This window comes from Sturnus vulgaris, unplaced genomic scaffold (assembly GCF_052056855.1).
Source record: "Sturnus vulgaris isolate bStuVul1 unplaced genomic scaffold, bStuVul1.hap1 Scaffold_180, whole genome shotgun sequence".
Taxonomy (NCBI): Eukaryota; Metazoa; Chordata; class Aves; order Passeriformes; family Sturnidae; genus Sturnus; species Sturnus vulgaris.
In genome coordinates, this window is record NW_028276110.1 from 1,423,091 (window position 1) to 1,432,711 (window position 9,621).

The window sequence follows — 9,621 nt, forward strand, 5'->3', positions numbered from 1 at the left end:
AATGAGCCCTGAGGGGGCAATTACGGATCCTCCAGGTTCCTGGGGCACGTATGGGACAGATGGGGAGCGGATACCGGGGGGGGGGGGGGGGGGGGGGGGGAAATGTCTGTGGGGGGCAGGGCATGATGGGTGTTGTAGTCCCGGCTCCAATGGGGCTCTATGGGGCCGCGGGGCATGACGGGAGTTAGAGGCAGAAAGGAAAGATGGCGCAGAGTGCAGGCGCCGCTCCCAAAGAACCGATCCCGAGAGCTGAACCACCTTGGTGGCACCTTGGGCTTTGCACACACCTGAGGAGTGTGTCTGCAGTGGGGAAAAATATGAGTTTTAGGTTGTTTTGAGAAAAAACGAAACAAAACAAAACTCCTCTTTGCCTGAGTCCAGGCAGTTTTCCAAGCAAAGCAGGTCCCAGGTGAGTGAGGACAGACAGGATGGGGCTGGGCAATGTGCAGCAAAGTTGTCCACACTGGGTCCGACCTCAAGGCACAGCTTCTGTGAGCAGGCCAGACCTCCTGAGGAGAGGCCCTGGATCAATATCAACCACAGAATGCTGCAATCACCTCTGCTCTAAAGAGAACAGTAATAAAATGCGCTCTTTAAAGTAGCAATGTGTATTTCTGAGTCTCTTTAAAATATTTCTCCATAACTGGAGAAGGAAAACTTCCTAATGAGCTGCATTAGACCAGAGGGAAATCAAGGCAGAGCCATGGTTTGTTAGGAAACCTCTCAAGAGTTCAGTCAGAACTGAACTCCAAAGTTTCCTAAAGTTTTAATGGTTCCCACCGAGGGACACAACTGAGAAAGTGTCCCCAGGTTCCAGTTAGACCAGACAACTGGAGAGAGTGATGAAAAGTGGGGACAAAGAGAAGCCAAGTCTTGGTGCCCTGGGGCACAGCAGGGTCTGTGCCACCAAGGGCTGTGAGGAGACACCTTGTCCTGAGCCACTGGGGCCTCCTGGCACAGCCCCAGCAAGGCTGGCCACTGTCACCCCTTGTCCTGCCCTCAGCATCCCCCCACATCCCAGTGGCCTCAGGGATGTGCTGGGACGAGTCCCTGGGGAGCCTTGGTCAGGAATGGCCCTGGGGGCTCCTTCATGCTCCCAGGGACTGCAGGTTTTTCAGAGGACTTTGGGTTTTGCTTTTGCCTTGGAGTCTCTGAGAGCTTTGTGCAATCATGGCCTCCAATTATCTGCTTTAATTAATCTCTTGAGAGCCTTTGTCAGTAACAACACTCAGTGGGGCTCATTAATGCTTCAAGGTACTCAGTTTTTTTAAGGTACTCTGAGTTTCCCTTTTGACACCAACTCTTTTAGTAGTTTATGCAGTCATGGCCCCAATTATCTGCTTTAATTAGTCCCTTGAGAGCTTTGTATTGACACTCAGTGGGGCTCATTAATACTTTGAGATACTCAAGGTTTTAAATGTACTTTGGGGTTTTCTTTCCTCTCTGAGTCTCTGACAGGTTTTTGGGCAATCCTGGCCTCCCATTCTCTCCTCCAAGGAGTCCATGAGGAGCCTGTGTTGGGGATGGACATCAGTGGGACCCATTAATGCTTTGAGACACTTTGGGTTTTGTTTCTGACTTGGACTCCTGGAAAGGTTTGTGCAATCTCCTCTCAGGCCCTGAGGTTCAAGGGCTCAGCACCAAATGCACCACGAGGCTGATTGGGATCAAGCAAGTCCTGACAAACCATGGCTCTGCCTTGATTTCCCTCTCGTCTGGGGCAATTCTTTAGGAAGTTTTCCTACTACACGTATGGAGAAATAATTCAAAAGGCTTCTTAGAGATATTTACTATTATTTTGAAGGGTGTTTTTTATTAGTGCTCTCTTTAGAGCAGAGGTGATTGCAGCATTCCCTGATTGATATTGATCCAGGTTCTCTCCTCAGGAGGTCGGACCTGCTCAGAGAAGCTGTGCCTTGAGATCTGACCCAGTGTGGACAACTTTGCTCCACATTCCCCAACCCCATCCTGTCTGTCCTCACTCACCTGGGACCTGCTTTGCTTGGAGAGCTGGCTCCACTCAGGCCAAAAGGAGATTTTTTCCCTTTTTTTTTTATTTTGAAGCAATTGAAAACTCCTGAATTTCCTCATTGAAAACAGACACTATCTCTTAGTGTGTGCTAGTGCAAGGTACAACCAAGCATCTTCCCCTTCCCCAAGTCAGAAGCCTGCAAGGAATGTTTGAGACCTTTGGACTCCTTGGTTCCACAAGGCCTTGCTGGGTCACCATGCACTCTTGGCTCCATGAGGTTCTGCACTGTCACAATGGAGATTTGGGTCCATGGGACCCCACAGTGTCACAATGCACTTTTGGGTTCCATGGGCCTTGATCTGTCACAATGGACTTTTGGCTCCTCGAGGTTCCATACTCTCAGCAATGATCTCTGTATTTCCAGAGTGTCATGATGGACCCTTGGTTCCATGAGGTTCTTCAGTGTCAAAATGGAATTCTTAGTTCCACGGGGCCCCACAGTGTCACCATGGTCTCCTTGGTTCCACAAGGCCAGGCAGTGTCACAATGGCTCACAGGTTCCATGGGGTGCCACAATGTCACAGTCCATGAGTTCCATGGACTCGGTTCCATGAGTTTCCCCAGTGTCACAATGGTTCCTTGGCTTCACGTGGCCCAGTCGTCTCACAATGAACTCTTGGTTCCATGGGGCCCCACAGTGTCACAGGGGTTTCCTTGGTTCTGTGAGGTTCTGTGGTGTCACAATGGATATTTGGTTCCATGGAACCCCACATTGTCACAGGGGTCTCCTTTTTCCTGTGGCACCCAGCAGCAAACCTCACTGGCAGGTTAGAGAGTTTTTGTTTCTGCATTAATTTGTTGACCATGGCAGGACTCCTCTTTTTGGCTGTGAGAACAGCCCGGGCTGTGGATGTCTCTGGTGCTGCTGGGACCTTCCTGGAGGGATCTCTGCTCCCCGGCTGCTCATCACAGGGACAGACAAGACCTGTTGCTGGACTGCAGACAAAACAGTGTGTTTAAAATTATGTGGGGTAGCCTGTAAGGCGTACACATGGCTAAAAGGCAGCTGATAAGTCACAGAAGATGTTCTGTGCTCAGCTCAAGTTGTGCAGTTTTGCTTGCAAGCATCAGGAGGGGGCAGTGGCCAGTGAAAGGATTTGTTGTGTCAGGGGATCGCCAGCAGTTCTGGGGTGACCTGGACCAATCCTTGTTTATTGCTGCTATTTTTGTTGTTGCTATTTTAATTGTTATTATTTTGACTGTGTCCTGACTGTGTGAGTGTCTGTGTGTGTGATTGGTGAGATGAACCTTTGGTACATCACTAGAGCAGAGCCCGGATTTGCATTTTCGTTCTTGGGTGACAGAAATTGCTGGAGAAGGGCAAAGCTCCAATTAAAGAAGATCCAATTAAAATTGCTTTTTTGCTTGTTTAAAATTGCCGCATGCTGTGTGCTGTGTTGAAAAGAGGTGAATACTTTGTCCCTTAGGAAAGAGATACCCTTCCCCACAGTGGTTTTGACTTTGGGATTCGGGTTGTGTGTGGGGATTCCTGGTTTTGGGGACAGTATTCCCTCTAACACTCGGTGTTCGGGTTTAACCGGTCCCTGCCGCCACTGTCATTGTGTATTTTTAGATTTGAAATTGTGTATTTTAAGACTGTCATCCTGTGACAAAAGTTATAATTGCAACAAACTGGTAATTCTGCCCTGTGTTGCCTGTGTTGTCACTCGGGCTGTGTTGTTGGCTGCTCTGTTGTAGTTTGCTGATGGAAGTGGCTGTTGAAGCTCGAGCCCAAGCTCAATCTGAAGGAGCCCAGCTGTTTAGGCAGGCTCTTTCTAGATGCTTTAAGCTTGAGCCAGGAGTGTTTTTGAATACAAAGTGGGACTGGACTGCTGTAAGGCGAGAGGATGGTAGAATAGAGAGGGGTTTTTTGGGAGGAGTATACTCAAGCCATACGAGTTCTTGTTAGGGTTTTGACTGCGAATTACCCTCAGTTGAGAGAGGATGAATGACCGGTGTAAGTCTGTCAAGACAAATTAAAGAAACTTCCTTCATGCAGTGGTGTGTCCCTGACCCTTGAAAATTAGGATATAAGGGAGTTGTATTTGTGGACTGTCAGAGTTACAGTGTAGTTGTTTGATATTTTAAATCGTGGCTAGAAGAATAGAAGGGATCCCCCTCTCTCAATGGTTTGGACTGGATCCTTGGGAATTTGTGAATCCAGTGAACTATTGGATAGGAACAGGAAAAGATCAGGTTCATCTGCAAGGAATATAGAGAATTTCAGCAAGGAGATTGGTAGCTTTGGACTGGGAACAGCCTGCACAAGAGAGTCTGGTCATTCAAGAGGAGAAGAGGAATAGCTTGCTTTTGTGGGTATTACAAGGTTTTGGGGTTTCTAGAGGTTGGCACTCTGCGTGGTTACTGTAACAGTGTAGGATCTGTGAAAAACATTGGTATTGTTCCTCTGAGAGAAGGCAAGGGCTCTGCCCTCAGTGTAAATCGAGGCATCCTGACCAAGTTGATTTTGAACCTAAGATTCTAAAGTTTGTGTGTGGAAAATTGTTGGATCCCAGTGACCTGGGTTTTTGAGATTTCTGTACTTTCTGGCACTGACCCCCTGGAGAACACTGCTTTTGACCTGAGGCCTTGGAGAAGGCTTCTAACTTTGAGTGATGAAGTTAAAATCACAGGTGTGTATTTAAACAGAAGTGTGTGCTTTCACACAGTGATGGGTTTTAAATTTGAGGTTTTTATAATACAGTAATAGGCATGGGACAAGATGGAGGATTTTGGATGGTGTCTCTTTCGCTGTTCATCTTCCTTCTTCTTCATGGTTTCAGGTAGGAGTTTCTGGTTGGACAGTTGGTGTCACACTGAGAGTCAAGGGAAGTTAGTTAATGGGTTAAAAAGATAAATAATATAGATGTTAATTCTACATTGGACTGTTTAGCTTGAAGAGACCTTGTAGCAGCTGGATCTGGCTCCATTTTGCTCGCTTCTAGCAGGTGGCCAGAAGTGTTGCTGAACACTGTACTTTTTGACAAGATTTAATAAACAACCAAGCCCAAACACGAAAAAATCCGTTTCCTTCGTGTGTTTTTTAATCCTGGCTCTAAGTGAAGGCAGAAGGGACTGAGCCAAACCATAAATTAAGTGGTGCAAAACTCCCACTGTTGTTACAGATCTTGATTTTCATATCTATTCAGACTGCATTAGGAGGTGCTCAGGATCAATATCAACTGGAGATTGCTGATATCAATCTATAAATGTAAAAATAAAAACAAAATAAAAACAGAAAAACAAAAAAAAAACCCTTCATTAAAAAAAACCCAAAAGTACATTCTCTTTGAATAGACTTCTGAAATCTGTATAGTTAACCACAGAAGAATTTAATTCATTAAATTGAAAATATTCCCAGAGGCTTGACTTGTTAGGGTGTTTTGAAATATTAATAGGTCTTTGTCACTGAATTCCTGAACTGAAGAGCTGAAGATTGAATAAGTCTCTGGAGAACTAAATGTCATTAGGGAACCTCCAAGTTGCTGAGGATCCATCCTCAGCAGAGCAGGAATGAACAGATTCCAGGGGTTTCCAGGCTGCTCAAGAGCTGTGAGCTCACGTGCAGGCACAGGGGCTCCATGGGGACATCTGAGGGGTCTCTGGGCTCCTGAAGATCTGTTTGGTCACTCTCAGTCACAGGGGCTCTATGGGGACATCCCAGGGCTTCTTAATCTTCCTAAGGGTCATGAGGTGACAGTCACAGGGCTCCACAGTGACAACAGAGGTGTCTCTGCCCTGCCAAGGAGCCAATTTGTCACAGGCAGTGTCAGGAGTCCAGTGGGGACATCCCTGTGCTCCTAAAGAACAGTGAGGGCACAGACACTCCCAGGGGTTCCAGGGTGACACCCCAGGAGTGCCCAGGCTGCCAAAGAGCCGGGATGTGACAGACACTCACAGGGGCTCCTGTCATGGGCACAGTGGGATCTTCACACAAAGTTCATTAGAGAAGCTCCTGTTGGGTGCAGAAAGGACCCCCAACACCCCAATTACACCCCCAAGCTCCCCCAAACCTGGACCCCCAGGCTTTCTAAACTCCTTCTGTGAGAGGAGCCTGGGAGTGCCTGGATCCAATCCCGGCCTCAGACTTTGTCAAGGATTTATGTGTAAAGGATTATACAGGTGGAATTGAATCTTTGTACAACTTTGTCCCTCAACATTAAGAATGGAAAACCAGAAGTATTTATATACATAGAGATATGATTGATTGTGATCATGATTAGACATAAAGATCTTAATCAGAATTATTTATCCACAGTACAGGAGCTGTAACATCTATTTTAATGTAGTGCTCTAGAAATTGCAGCACTTGTAGCAATTGTATCAAAGCAGAACTAAGTAGAGATGGGTGTCACTCCCCCAGACCAACGACCCTGGGCTCAGGGTCCTTTAGCTCAGCCTCAAGCAGTGACCCTGAGGGGTGTCTCCACTCCAGGGAGGAATCTGCGCACCCACCCAAGAAGGGAAATGTCAGGAGATGCTGCCACTAAAATTTGGGATGGGGCTTTTCCAGTCTGAAGTGCTACCCTGTCAGTCAGATGTGCCCAGGCTGTGCCAGCTCAGCAGCTCTGCACAAGTTCTCAGTGGTGTCACTTGGTTGTTCCTTTCTCTGGGGATTTTACCAGCTCTGCCACAGCTTCAGCTCCCTCTCAGGATGTTGAACATCGGGATGGAGGAGGCAGGCTGGTTTCAGCATTATTCACCCCAAAAGCAGCGTGAGTCCCCCTCTGCATTTCCCCCTGGAGCTTTGCAATCAGGGCCTTGCTGGAGTTGTTTGAGCCCATTCCAGGCAGAGCCTCCTGCTCCAGCAGGAATTGCCTTTCCGGTGCCATGGCCAGCCCAGGTCCCGCTGCAGGAAAAGCCCCAGGCCAGCCCCAGCACAGGGAAGGGCTCGGGCACAAGAGCAGAGAGCCTTGGTGGGACCTGTGCCAGGCAGAGCCTGAGGCACCAAAGGCACCTTGGCAGCAGCAGCTCCCTGCAGGCCATGGCCAGAAGCCTCCTGGGCAAGCCGGCCTGGTGGCCACCACTGCAGAGCTGCTGGCTCGGGGGGGATTTCTGGCTGGGCTCTGTATTCCTTGCATGTCAGCACATAACAGCCCCATTGTGCCGGTAAAGAAGCCTGATGGCAGTTACCGACCAGTTCAGGATCTCAGGGCAGTCAATCAAAGCACCATTACTCGTTTTCCAGTGGTGGCCAATCCATGTACTTTACTAAGCCAATTGGCCCCTCATTATACTTGGTATAGTGCAGTGGATTTAAAAGATGCTTTTTGGACTTGCCCTCTGGATGAGAGTAGCCGGGACTATTTTGCCTTTGAGTGGGAGGACCCAGACACAGGCAGAAGAGAACAGCTTAGGTGGACGGTAACACCCCAAAGTTTCACTGAGTCACCAAACCTTTCTGTGGAGCATTAGAAGATCTCTTGAAGTCCTTTGAGTTACCTAGAGGTATTAAGTTGTTACAGTATGTAGATGATCTGTTATTAGCTGGAGAAACTGAAGAAGACACTAGGAAAGGGACTATACAGCTTTTAAATTTTTTAGGAAAAAATGGGTTAAAAATATCCAGGTCAAAGTTACAATTTGTGGAGTCAGAAGTACGTTATTTAGGTCATTGGATCAGCAGAGGAAGAAAAAAATTAGACCCTGAAAGAGTTTCAGGAATTTTAAATATGGGACCCCCAAGGACTAAAAGAGAAATAAGACAGTTTTGGGGTCTTTTGGGCTATTGCAGACAGTGGATAGAGGGATTTAGTGGGAAAGTAAAATTCTTATATGAAAAATTGACTACAAATCACTTGAAATGGAATGAAAAGGATCAAGAAAATTTTGAGCAAGGTAAAGAAGCCCTTCTGCAAGCTCCTGTTTTAAGCCTTCCTGATTTAGACAGGCCATTTCAATTATTTGTTAATACAACTGATCAAACAGCTTATGGAGTATTGACTCAGGATTGGGCAGGAAACAGAAAGCCAGTGGGATATTATTCCAAATTGCTTGAACCAGTTCCAAGGGCTGGCCAACATGTTTACAAGCTCTGGTAGCAACAGCATTGTTAGTAGAAGAGGCCTGAAAAATAACTTTTGGGGCACCACTGGAAGTATAAACTCCCCATAACATAAGGGGAATTCTTGCTCAAAAGGCTGAGAAATGGTTAACAGATAGTTGAATATTAAAGTATGAGGCTATCTTCATAACCTCTCCAGAATTAGAATTAAGAGTGACAAATGTACAAAGCCCAGCCCAGTTTCTGTACAGGGACCCAGGGGAAAAATTAATACATGATTGAATAGAAGTCATAGAATTACAAACAAAAATACGTCCAGATTTAAGGGAAGAGGAACTGTGAACAGGAGAAAAATTATTTATTGATGGATCATCTCGAGTGGTAAATGGGAAAAGAAAATCTGGGTATGCATAATTAGTGGAGAAAAATTAGAAGTGAAAGAATCTGGTCCTCTTAGCTCATCCTGGTCAGCACAAGCCTGTGGACTTTGTGCATTACTCGGTACATTTTTGCTACTAAAAGATTTAGAGGGAACTATATTCACAGACTCGAAGTATGCTTATGGGATTGTGCATACCTTTGGAAAGATCTGGAAAGAAAGGGGGTTTATAAACACCCAAGGAAAAGGATTAATACACCAAAGATTAGTCAGTGAAATACTTGAGGCTTTAAAAGATCCAAAAAAGATAGCAGTTGTACACGTAAAAGGACACCAGAGAGGGAGAGAAATTAAAACAAGAGGAAACAATTTGGCTGATGATGAAGCAAAAAGAGCTGCCCTAAGGGAAAACAACAGTGTAATTATGACTTTTAAAGACATAGAAACACAAACTGAAACACCATACTTTTCTTTAACAGAGGTAGAAGCTATAAAGAAATTAGGGGCAACCCTGAATGCAGGAGAATGGATTCTACCTGATGGTAGAAAAGTAGTCCCAAAACCTATAGCCTGACAGATCCTGGACAACTTACATTGAAGAACTCACTGGGGCACAAGGGCACTTTGTGACTACTTTTTAAAATTTTATGGGTGTATAGGAATATTTGAAATTGGGAAACAAATTACACAAGGATGTGTCACATGTCAGAAGATGAACAAAAAGGTGTTGAGGAGTCCCCCCTCTGGAGGCCCTCGGACAGCCTATCAGCCATTCGAAAAGATCCAAGTTGATTTCACTGAATTACCTAAAATAGGCAGGTGGAAATATCTGCTGGTTATAGTAGATCAGTTGACTCAGTGGGTAGAAGCATTTCCTGCCATTTGAGCCACAGCTCAAACAGTAGCTAAAATTTTATTGGAGCATATTATTCCAAGATTTGGATTAGTACAAGTTATTGATTCAGATCTGGGCACTCATTTTACCTCGAGAATAATTAACAATTTAAGCCAAGCACTAGGAATTACCTGGGAATATCATACCCCATGGCATCCCAAAAGCTTGGGATGAGTTGAAAGGATGAACCAAACTATTAAACAACAACTAACTAAATTAATGATAGAAACTAAATTACCATGGACTAGATGCCTTCTCTTAGCCCTGTTAAATATAAGAACTAAGCCTCACTTGAGACAGGTAGAAAGTTA